The 12,238-nt window shown below is 36.8% G+C and overlaps 1 protein-coding gene across 1 annotated transcript in view; it reads right to left on the bottom strand.

Moving 5' to 3' along the window:
* The window catches only part of wscd2 (WSC domain containing 2), a 74,225-nt gene extending 65,397 nt beyond the window's left edge, over positions 1 to 8,828 (bottom strand). The window contains exon 1 of the mRNA XM_026939907.3: positions 8,153 to 8,828. The gene's annotated coding sequence lies outside the window, so the exon portion shown is untranslated. The remainder of the gene's footprint in view (positions 1 to 8,152) is intronic.
* Positions 8,829 to 12,238: the final 3,410 nt, after the last annotated feature.

The raw sequence follows: 12,238 nt of genomic DNA, 5'->3' as shown, positions 1-12,238 counted from the left end.
GTGTGGCATAATTCTACTGTACATCATACAAAGAGGGCCAAAGTTCACATGTATGTTCAAACGTGAAACAGACAATGCTGCAACTTTGATGCTTGGGCCCGCTAATCGTTGCTTGCAGCTATACTGGGACTTGTAACTGCTTTAAAATATTTTTTTAATATTCATTTTATATTCATTTTATATTCACAGAGTTCCTGAAGACTGAGAGCAATTTACAATAAGTATAATTTGTTAAAGATGGCAATTTGTTTGCATTTATTTGAAATAACATTTATGAGTCACTAATGTTGCCACATGTTTTTGAGAGAAAACACTACCATTAAAAAAAGGTTTCTCCTGCTTTCTTCAACTTTTTTACAATTGGTTTTCATGAATTGTGAACGGAATCTTGGTTTATGCTGTCTGGTTGCAAAGACTTCCATTGTTTATCATGATAACATTTCCCCTAGTTCCTAGATTATACCAAATTTTCTTCCAGTTTCTACCCACTAGCTATAACTCTTACTTATTAGAAAGTTGAGGGTTAAATGACAAACATGACAAAACGTCTAAGACAGGTGAAACTCTGCCAGGACATCTTTTCACACCGCTGCTTCTTTTCACACTCTCATCATACTCATTCTCATCATTCATATATTCTCACTGACTGGGGAGAAAGTAACGTCATTCTTCCCAACCTCAGAGCGGCACCAATTACGCTCCCCTGGACTCCTAGCCAGTCAAGAACTTGAAATCAATGCTGTTTGAACAGATTGCCCAGTATTTTTTTCTTTACTTTGTGAATCTGGTTTGGAGAGCTGATTGGCCTCTTTGTTATCTTTATGTACATACAAAGCATTTTATAGTGTTTTTAAGGAATCTAGATTTTGATGATGTCTCTGTGTCACTGGCAGTGGCCCCAAACACTTTGCCTGATGACGATAATGACATCTTTGGTCTCAACCATTACCTATCCATTACTCTCAGTTTTGCCAAATCCTAGATCACAGATCACAGCTCTGGGCTTTAATGGCTACGGATCCATCATGTGTGCAACAGGAAATCTATCGTACACATCTGAGTTCTAAAAGAGACTGTTACCATAACATGTATGATATGCATTCAATCAAAGCCTTCTTGGTAGTTTTCTTTAATGAGACCACTTTTGTGGTTCTTTCATGCCACTTTCTTTGCCTTTTCCACAGGCCAAGGCTCACGACGAGCCTACGTCCATCACCCTCACAGCCACAAATCCCCATCCTCCATTATGGCTCTATGTGGGCTGCCCCTGGAGCACCCTTCAGCCATGAGCATCAATCAGCAACACACAGTGATACTGCTCACACAGAGCATCAGTCATAGCTTGAGAGCCAGTAGAGATGCTGACTGACCTACAGAACATAAAGACGTAAAAATTATTGGCTTCCAGGACATGCAACAAGAACTTGGTTTCATATTTTGCTTTATGTATTCGAAAGGCACCATAAATAAGTATCTTCTAACAAACTGTATTTTGCCCAAATTTGAATGCAGTACATGTACGCTTCTCACCATAATTCTGTGTTTGGGACAAAAGCTCCACGGAAGTTTCAAAAACATGGCATTCCTGGTTGTTCCCGTTGTTAAATGTAACTAAAGAAACAAGATTTGACAGTCTGTGTATGAATTAAGTAGGGAGTAAAAAACATGGGCCTGTGCTGTTATAAGAAAATAATCAACAACTGAGACATTAATTATTTTCCTATAAACCTGTTATTCCTTTTATGCCAGTTATAACAATTTTTAATTTACTAATGAATGACACATCATACTTTTTAACTGTTTATAGTTATATATAACTTTAAGAGATAAGTTAGTTCCTCTTATCACTCGTGCTACATCAGCTATAAAGTCGTTCCCTCAGCAGCCTGTCGTTTTTCTAAAAAAAATAAATAAATAAAACACAGCTTGTCATGTCAACTCCTCTGTCCTGAAGGCTTTCTCATGGTGGAAAACCTCTGACCAATGTCAGATGTGGGGAAAATAGACTTTAATGGCTAAATTATATTTAACTGCTAAAAAAAACCTTCAGGTTTAACCAACAAATTCTTGAATGTGATTATTCAATTGCATCATGTATCTGATTGTTGAATAGTAATGAAATAAAACATTTCTAGAGGATGCGGACCCAAACTTTTGGACTCTGGACTGAACTCTAGACTGTAGGCTATTAAATGATTTTGCATACTGTGTGAAGTGCTTTAACAGTTATAAGTTTGTATATAAGCAGTGGGTTTCCTTCTATTACAGCAGATTCAGAGATTCGTTTTTCATTTCCATAAATATTACATGCAAAGATCAGCTCTCTGAGCTGGCACATGTTTTCCTTGCTGTTCGCTTTGCTGTTCCATGATGTTTTGGGTCATTTGGTGGTTAATGTGAAGATGTGGAGGATCAGAGGGGGAAAAAAATTAGAGAAGAAAATCTATCTTTGTTTGAAATCTTTATGGTTGCATTTAGACAAATGCATGTACTATCATGGGTTATAACATCACTGAAATCCATTTAGTAATTCAAATAGATTTTAAAATGTCAGAGGATTGACTGTCTACCTTTGATAATTGGTGGAATCTCTCTCTCTTTCTCTCTCTCTCTCTTTCCTGTAGTTATAAAACTACTACTCAGTCTTAATGTTAAAGATCGAGAGATGTTTTTTGACATGTCTGTTTATTGAAAACCAAAAGAACAGTAATAATACATTATGTAAAGCAGACAGACTTGAACGTTTTCCCCATGAGGCCCATTTTCATTGTTTTTTTTTTTAGAACTTGCACTCTCCCAACCATGCCACAAAACAAGACCGCTCTTACTAGTCCTAGCTAGTATCAGGTTGTGTAGGATCAGTATCCTAGCTTGTGCTCTAGATTAAATTTATTATTATCAGTAATAAAGATGAAATAAAGTCAAATAAATAATTTGCTCACAACATGACTTATTTTTTTTAACCAGCAGTTTGCTTGCTTGTCCTCAACTTGCAACCTGATTGGTCAGGAGGTTAAAAAGGCTAAAAAGTACTTTTCTGAAAAAACTTTTTCTTCCTTTTTTTTCTTTCTTTCTTTCTTTTTTTTTTTTTTTTTTTTTTACATTTGGAAGCTTCACTGTGGCAAAAAAAAATGCTACAGGCAGCTCTTTTTAAATGCGTAGTTGTATTCTGCCTACCTTGCAGATGCTTCTCAAATGTGCGTTGGCGGTTGAGAAAAAAAAAAAAAAAAAGTCAGGTATGAAAGCAGCCTAACCAAACATGAAAATGTATTTTATACAAATCTTCTAATTTTCCCTACGTTTCCATGTTAATGTTAAATCCTGGACGAAAATGTGATCATGTACTAGTTATCCATAAATATGGCTTCACTGATTTACAAAAATAATGTTTTGCAAAAATAATTTTATAAAAAAGTATCACAATATAATATGTTGGCCACACTGCCTAACCCTATGATAAAATAGAAACAATTGTTAGGAGTGGATTCTAATTTTTTTTTTTATTATAATTTTAAGGCATGTTTATACACTCAGATATGAAATCAACTACAAACATTCACTTAAGGACACTGACTAGAGCAGCCAGTCAACAATAAACCATAAAATGTCTATATAGGCAAAAAAGAAAAAAAAGAAGCAGCAGCATGATTAGTCTTGCTCCCTAATTCTACTGATTGAATGCCTCATGATGTGATGACCCTTGTATATCGCCTACTGGGCTGTGTTCGATCTCATGTTCAATAAGGAATAGATTTTCCATCACCATGGTGTATTGGGCCTTAGTTTAAAAGTCACCCTGTCCTTGATACCGCAGAGCTCTGACACACCCACTGCCAAGCGCTTGGCAAGAATCTGTGTCACAAGAGTCTTGATATGAAATGTGGTGCACCGTTCAAAGCCTTAAACAGTGCAGACGCTTGAGAGTGTGTGACGAGTTATGGGGAGGTTCGTATTTCTGACATGAATAACAGAGATACTGTATAAACCTGTCCAGATGAAATTACAAAAAAAAAAAAAAAAAAAAAAAAAAAAAAAAACACAAATACTCCTGCTTACATGAATATAAACAGACTAAATCTCAACTACAATCATTCAGGACATATCCATTCTCAGAATTCCAAGCTCTTTCAATATAGTAGAGCCTGTGAGTCTGAGTCCAATATTATTATACATTCCATTATTTAACCCTTTAAACTCCCAGGACTCATCAACAGAATATACTTTTCACTCCTGTAACACATCTTTCCTATTCGTTCCACTGTATTTCGTAATGATATATATATATATATATATATATATATATATATATATATATATATATATATATATATATATATATATATATATATAGATAGATAGATAGATAGTAATTACTGAATATGCTTTAAAACAAATAATAATTTGGGAGATTGAGAGGTTACACTGGTGAGAAAAGTTGCTTTTATTTATTAAAATCAGTAAAGATGCATGTAAGACCGCACAACTTGAGGCGTTAGCTGTTCAGAGAGTAACACTTTGTTTAGAGTGTATATGAATTACTATTTGAATAAAATTATATGGTGTCACATAGGGCTAGGCGATATAATATTTATATGATGACAAACTCTGGCACAACAGACTTTTGAGCGACATCAAGAGCATTGTGATATCTTTTTACATTGTCTTTACAATTTTTTAAAATGTTTTTAACAAAAATTACACACTCTGTGAGCAGTTGATTTGATGTTAACATTTTGTATTGCTTTGAATCTTGAAAAGTAATTTTTGTTATATAAGTTCTAAATCATTAAAATTGGAATATGTTAATATTTTTACCAATAAACCACAGAGCCCTCCACCCTGAAGACTTTATCTCTTTATCTTTATCTCTATCTCTGACTGTTACAAAGCGCTTACACTGAAGACTCCTCCCATAAGTCTTATAGAAAATTTTGTGAACTCATTTGTAAGCTTTTTTTTTTTTTTTTTAATGTAACAGTACTGTTTTGCTGGCAGTTTGTTAACAGCCAAATACATTGTGATACATATTGTGTATCCTAGACACACGTAGGTCATAACAATTTGGAAAAAAATGTAGGGAACAGATTATTCATATATTTCATATTAGGGTTTCTATACAGCTAAAAAAATAAGACAATCATTTGTTATATTGTACTATATATATATATATATATAATTCACTAATGCAGTAATCAATTACTGAATAATGTATTATTGGATAAAAAGCTTCATTTTGCATCCATTTTTTTGCTAAATGATTAAATTAAAAGCCGTCTGTAGTGTACTGGAATAGATCAGAAGCCATCAGTCTGTCCAGTGAACTGTAAACTCAGCCTGACCAAAATGACCAATGCCCTGCAAGCGTGCTGTGGGAGGATAAGGAAAGATGCCAATTAGTGACCCAAATAACTGGCATTTCTGAAATCTTCAGCTTCAAAGTCATCAAAGTCAGACCACTGTCAGATTCTATTTGTTCCACTTGGTGATACATATTCAGGAGGAAATAATGGGGTCTGTTTAACTTTTATGGCCAAGACATTCTTCATAGTCCTACTATGAGTCCCACAACATAAGCCCATACTCACACTGAAGATACAAACTGCCACTCGACAGCTGCTTAGCTTTTCAAATTTATTTGTTCTGCGTGTGTTTACTCATGTTATCAAGGACTGCATAATCTGTCCTTGACTTGCAAAACAATACATAAGAATACAAAGCATACACGGTACCTGCTAAGAGTCTTTACAGTGTTTATGTGTTGCCATTTAATTAAAATTCAGTTTCAGGGGCAGACAAATCATAAAGTTATTGACTAGCCTACCAGCCAAGCGGAAGCTCTAATGCTGCCCAGTGCTATGTTTTGGAAACTGAATTGATTATGCAAAAAAAAAAAAAAAAAAAAGTGGGAGCAAATATATATAACATAATAAAGTATGCCAAGTTAGTTAGCTAGTTAAGTGCAATTCCCACAGAGGATGATTCAGCCATAGCCATAATCATTTTCTAAGAGTGTCTGAAGTGTCGTCCTACTATTTCTTAAGTAAACCGTGATCAGGCATATATTAACTATGAGAGAGAGAGAGAGAGAGTAAAAGACTCCAAAATAACATTTCTTGTCAATATTTAAATGTACCACATGGACCTGCCAGTTACCTAGTAATTGTATACAGTATATACCCTCACCAGCCACTTTATTAGGAACACCTGTACACCTGCACGTTCATGCAGTTATCCAATCAGCCAATCATGTGGCAGCAGTGCACTACATAAAATCATGCAGATACAGGTCAAAAGCTTCAGTATAATGTTCACATCAAAATCTCTGTTACTTTGATTGTGACATGGTTGTTGGTACCAGATGGGCTGGTTTGAGTATTTCAGAAACTGCTGATCTCCTGAGAATTTCACACACAACGCTCTAGTTTACATAGAATGGTGCGAAAAACAAAAAATATTGAGAGAAAAGTAATACTGACAGATACAGGCTAGTACATGGAAGCTCTAATGTGCTGCCCAGTCCCATGTTTAGAGCTTCCACCAGACATTAGAGCTTCCACGTGCTAGCCTGTATCTGTCAGTATTAATTTTCAACTTCAGCTTGAATTTTCAACTTTATCATAAACACAAAATTTCAGCATGTCCTGCTCAATGCTCGAATGGGATATTAGCAGTCAGAACTATCAGAACGGATTGACGAATGATTCTATATTATTGAATCTCTATCTGTAACAGTATTCATACAGTACATGTCTTTCTTACTGGCCTACTTGCTAGTGAATTTAGTCAGCTGCCATGAGTTATGTATTTACGTAAATGTTTCTACTCAGCACTGCATTACAGTGTTGGGAGGATTTTAGCAGTTCGTTGTGTCTCTGTATAAATCGTGACCTGGCATGCATTTACTCACGACAGAAAGAGCGTGAGTGTGAGCATGCATAAGCACTCTCATTACCAGACCATGAGTAAAGCATTAACAGTGTATAATTACATTTCAGCAAAGTGTTTTAACACACCCACGGAGAAAGATACAGAGAGATTCAAAGACAAAATGGGGTTTCCATAATAAATCTGGCAAAGACACAAAGACTGAGGAAAAAAAACTATAGAATAAAAGTGATGACACATTTCAGAAAAGCCAGAGAAATTTCAGCGAAGCATGGAACAACCAAGAATCAGCCACCTCAAACCCTGACCATCTCTCTCTCTCTCTCTCTTTCTCTAATCTTTTAATCCAAATGTCAGCACTGTCCTCAAGAAGCATGTGCCTCGCTACATTTTCTGCACTGTTCCACTGGCAAATTTTTTTGTCGTGTTCATTCATGTCCAGCTTGATAGCAACACAATAGATGTTGATTAATCACTGGAGGAGTTAATTAAATATGATATAGATTGGCCTCTAAAACATTTTTTTTTACTTGCAAATTACACCATGCTGAATAGAGACCTACAGCCTTAATTTACATCCGGCTAGACTTCCAGAAACAGAAAGACAATAAGAGCTCATTCAAAACTGAGTGTTAATCCAACACTGGAGCTTTTGCTGCGAGTACACAGATTAGACATCACTTCTTTAGATGGCCTGTCAAAACAAATCCAACTCGCACTCATTTTCCACAGGTCCACGTTGGGGTTTCTTGTTCACAAATGCCACAGAAATTACATTGAAAATAAAAATAAAAATTAGAATTTCTTCAAACTAGTTTAGCAAAGTCTCAAAAAAATTACTATGTAATTTATTTATTCGGCCTTCCCAAAAAAGCTCATGATATGCTTCATGAGTTTGGTCAGAGATGTTACAGTATGAAAGGGCTCAAAATGTGCAGTGAGACTGGGAACCTCTGCACTGCAAAAACTGGCACTGAACCACAGAGAAGCATCAATGCACTTTATGTACAGTACAACTCACCTATAGACAGTCTTAATCTGTCCCAAAATGGACAACGAGCAAAAAATAAATATATATATATAAAAAAAAGACATCATGGAAACAGTAGAAATAAGGAAATTATGATCATGCGTTCAGTGATTTATAAGTTAGTGCGTGGGAGTGAATCTGTCTGTGTAAAAATGAAAGCAGCAGTTACAATCTATGAGTGGATCCAAGAACACTTGCTTGGTGTTTGCTTTAATGTGGGTGTTTGCACTGATTTACCTGAAGTGAGGGCTCGTGCTGCAAAAGACGCTGCCTCGCTCAACTCGTGCCGAGACTGGCTTCCTGCGCGCGCTGTTTCTGTCTCGGTTTTGCCGTTTTCTCTTTCCGTCCCGGCGCTTTGAGGCAACGACGAGGACACACAATGTCGCGATTTGACTATCGGCTTCGGTACACGCTCAAGTGCACGCCTACAAACCCGTTATCTTTGCTGATTATTGCCGCAGAGCGCGCGCGCGCGCGCGAGTGCGTGTGGGTGTGTGTGTGTGTGTGTATGCGTGTGCGTGTGGGTTTGTGGTCCCAGTTTCGCCGTTGCATTAATCGGGTCCTAGTGAAAGGTCCTCGTGAGAAGGCAGACACACCACTGCTGTGTGAAGACCTCTCTCTCTCTCTCTCTTTCTCTCTCTTCCCCTCTCGTGTGTGTGTGTGTGTGTGTGTGTGTGTGTGTGTGTGTGCGTGCCTGTTTTGATATCCTCACGGGGACCAAATGTCCCCACAAGGATAGGTATATCTGAGCAGGTAACAGGAATTTGGCTGGTCCCCACAAGGCAAACTGTTGTTTGTTTCACAAAAACTGCAGCTTTTATTTTGGAAAAAAAAAAGGTTTCCTTTTGGTTGCTGAGGTTAAGCATGGTGTTAGATTTAGGTGTAGGTAGTATGCATTAATAATTATGTCACTAGAAGGTCCTCACATGGATAATATGACGTGTGTGTGTGTGTGTGTGTGTGTGTGTGTCCTCACCGCTCTGCAGCCCCACAGCACTGCCTACAGCTTTTAAAGAGGCACAACACAGCAGTGTACACGTAACGCTTCATTCGCCTTTTTTGGCATGCATCCCACAATTCATCACGTCTGTCAGGTCCTATAAAAAAAAAATATTCAGGACTGGGAATAAATGCAACAATCACTTTGATGTAAAGAATGTGTCTAATTACGGCTCCTGGATCTCTTTTTTAAAGTGTTTAGAAGAGCAAAGTTGGTATAAATGAACTAGCAGCACTAACCCCTGGGGCTGATTTCTTTCTAGCCAAGGCTGTGGATTCATTCCGCTTATCAGTGACAGTCGCGTCAGGATTACACAGAGTGACACGCTCCCTAGATCCATCTTCATGGGCTGAAATTTTTTTAGACCGCTTCGCTATCAGCAGAAATACAATCATGATTGTAATGAACATGAATGAGATGGATTGTTTACTCTATCATTCTTTTTTGTAATATTTATAGATATTAGATTTTCAAATCCCAACTAATATTACCACCAGCAGTTGTTGGTTGTACACCCATGCATGTAATGTCAGCGGCATTCAGACATGAAGTCTGGGCCTCATAGTCACTCACTGTGTGGTAGTAATTATGCATTTCATCTATTTCTGTTCACTGACTGAATATAACATGATGTCTGACCACTTGTAGGCCACTTTATTAGATACAATTACCTAGTATCTACACTTGATTTATTAGTTCACCTACCAAAAGTGAACTTTGTAAGTATACCTACATTGGGATTGTACCCCAATGTACAGTTTGATGGTCCCACTCTAGACCCATCGTAGCACCACAGCTGAATGCATATTATTTGAGGATGAGTCATTCAGTAAAACAGTGACACTGACCCCAACCCTGCTGCAAACTGATCCACTCCTATCAGCATCTCACACACACTACCATGTCAGTGACACTGCTGGACCGATAACATCTGGTCGGAGTGGTGGTCCTTCCCTTTCCACTGATGGACACGGTAGTGGGGCCTGACAAACTGTGTACAGCAACAGATGGGCTCCCGTCAGTAATTGTACACCTGAAAGCGCACTGATATGATAGGTTTACCTGATAAAATGGTTATTGAGAGTAGCTACAGGGTACATTTACCTAATAAAGTGGCCTCTGAGTATATAGAAGATGTGAGATTGTCAGTGCAGGTGCAAATGCGCTCCAATGTTCCCATGGACACAAGCATAAACTCTCAATTTTGCAGAATCTGAAGTCACTAAATATGAATGTTTGTTGGTCCATGTGGAGGAAGTGAGAGAGCCTGACAAGGCAACTTAACTAAAAAAATCTGCCCAGGTCCAGAAAAACCCATATGCAAAAAATAAAAATATAGCTGTAAGCAAAAATCAGAAGATTCCAAACAAAGGCCAAAAGACTCATTACAAACTATAACAATATGTGAAAGCAGTTACAGTATTCTCTGTGACAAATGTCCTAATCCATCTAAGACTAAAGTGATTAGCAAAATGTCACTACCCACAGATGTAGTTAAACCCACAGATGTAGTTAAAGCTTTCCTGGCATGGCTAACTATCTTGAAAAATTCATTCTTAATTTTAATGAGTCATTAAACACACACTCAAACACACAAGACATACTATTCGTATCTAACTCCCTGGCCCAATACTACTTCAACAACAACACAAAAAAATCATCTCAAACTCAAATTATGATTCCTTAAAGCAAATACACAGAGCAGCATGTGTACAAGAAGGCAAGGTAATTGCAGAGCAGTTTCTGAAAGCCAATCCACATAGCGCCTTAGGCTTAGAAAAATACTATAAAGTGGTTATCACAGAGTCACTACACTCAGAGTACATTAGAATCTAACAGCAAGGTCATATATCACTGAATCTACTAAAGACAAAGTCTGGAATATATTCTATTGGCCCACATTGATCAAAGACATTGAGGAGACAACTAAGCCAGAGTGTGCAATTACACTGGCCTTTTTACAGTTATTATTCGTCTATGAGATTGTTCCAATAAAATCTTGGCTGAATGTGCAATGTGTCTTCCATGTCAGATTATATGATGAAGATCTGCTATCCATAGACCTGTGATTTAAAGAAAATTACTACGTTCTGCTTATGTCATCAGTTAGTGTGATCCAGGTTTGTGCATACAGGCTGCATAAACAGAAACAAGCCCTTGATATAATGGTAGCAATATTATGCCTGGCGAAAACACACTTTAAAAGGCAAAGAATTCAACACTGCAAATTAGATCATGTTTAAGAACCTAGAACCCATAACCATCCAAACAATCCCTGAGGAGCCCTGTTTTCTAAGAATATACCCCTAGGCATTCAAAGATTCTATGTAATCTGAAGGTTTTTGCAGAGATAAGGCAAATTCATACTAACCCGCCAGTCTGATCTAAAAGCATCCTATACAGGCACAGCTCCTGAAAAATCCAGTCCCTAAAAGAAAATCAATGCAAGGACATGCAATGTATGAATGCAGACACCACGAGGATTCAATCAGATGTGAAAAGTTTAAAAAATAAAAAAAAAAGGCAGTGCAAAGCTAATAATTGATCATTTTCAACCTGAAAGGGAAATGATACCTTGCTTCACCCTTACCTGTGCCGTTTCAACTGCAAACAACTTTTAGGTGACTGTAGGCAATGAAGTGTCACACACACACACACACACACAGACACACACAGACAAATAAAAACAACCATCAATGAAGGTCCCACCAAGACATGCTCAGGCCACATTGTCTATCTAAATCCTGTATATAAGGACTAAATAACATGGATTCACACACATTATACTGTATATTTTTATTTTGTAAAATTAAGGCACAGTTTATGTGCTGGAAATTAGATGTTCACATGCTGGATAATTATACCTGTTATTTTGTCTTCATAGAAAAAAGTTTCCTTTTTTCTTGTTTTTTAAAATAAATAAATAAATAAATAAATAAATAACTATACAAATGAATAATATTTTTTATGTATTATTAAAAATAATAATAATAATAATAATAATAATAATAATAAAATAATTTATGAAACTGCTTCGCAATGCACAGAAAGTTTTTTTTTGTATTTAATAGACCTATTTATCCATCCATCCATACATTTAATTCATCAATACATGCATCTTTTCATATTGCTGATATGTGTATGGATATCATCTTCTCTGATCATAAATACAGCATGCCATTCCTCTGCCAGGTCAAACAACAAATACGTGACACTCAATCTCCACTGATACTCACTCCCTCTGTCATTCTGGAAATTTCTCACAGCCCTTCAGAAGGACATAGAACAGCATAATACTTTGTTTAGGCCATCTATTTAGCAGA

Source organism: Pangasianodon hypophthalmus, chromosome 24 (genome assembly GCF_027358585.1).
Source record: "Pangasianodon hypophthalmus isolate fPanHyp1 chromosome 24, fPanHyp1.pri, whole genome shotgun sequence".
Taxonomy (NCBI): domain Eukaryota; kingdom Metazoa; phylum Chordata; class Actinopteri; order Siluriformes; family Pangasiidae; genus Pangasianodon; species Pangasianodon hypophthalmus.
This window is presented reverse-complemented; position numbering and strand designations above follow the sequence as displayed.